Here is an 862-nt window from a genome sequence, read left to right on the forward strand (position 1 = left end):
AAACCTGATCCTTAATTATCTGATATGCTTCTTTGCCACCCCAACTTTTTCACTCTTTTGAAAGCCATCTCTACTTTTTTGTGACTCTGTTGATCTCTCGGTTCTTCCACCTCGTCACTCTTGGTCTGACAAGCTTTGCTCCAACCAAATATTTGGTCTGTCTCCCTCAATGGATTATCCCCATAAGAACTTCCAGTTGTCTCTGTCTCTTCCTCATCAAAGCCTTCATTAAGCATATCTCGAAAGCTTAGTCCATTTGAAGGATCCTTGAGCTTCCATAACCTCCTTTTCCACACTGGTTTGTGTCCCTGGATCCTTCTAGCCTTGGGGAAATAACATTTTGATATCTGTAATAAAAAACATATCATTTCAGAATTTATATCCTACGACCATTCAGTTATACTTCCCTGTATGTGAGCCCTGTCCCCACTTCCTTGTTCTCTCTCTCTCTGGCACATCAAGATCCCCACCCCCATTTCTCATCCCCTAACACTTATCACACCCCTATCAATAGAATGGCGCAGCTGCTCTAACCACCCGAGAGCAGAACCAACACATTATGGTCACGTATCCTTCTAAAGCATATCAATTTCACATTTTCATTTTTGTCTACACTATTTCTACTAATTCTTTAAGAATTAAAAAAAAAAATTCTTAAAGAAACACTCAGCTCCCCTTCCCCAACGTCCACCCATCACCTCCGAATGTCTCACTTTTAGCTATTTTAAAATCGAGGAAGTTTTTCCCGAAATAATGTCGTTTAGCTGTTGTTTCTAGCATGTTTGGTTGTTCTGGTGGTGGTCTGATATTTTTGACGTCTGCTGTTTCAGTAGAATTCTACGCATGCGTCAAACATCAGATG

Source organism: Octopus bimaculoides, chromosome 28 (assembly GCF_001194135.2).
Source record: "Octopus bimaculoides isolate UCB-OBI-ISO-001 chromosome 28, ASM119413v2, whole genome shotgun sequence".
Lineage (NCBI taxonomy): Eukaryota > Metazoa > Mollusca > Cephalopoda > Octopoda > Octopodidae > Octopus > Octopus bimaculoides.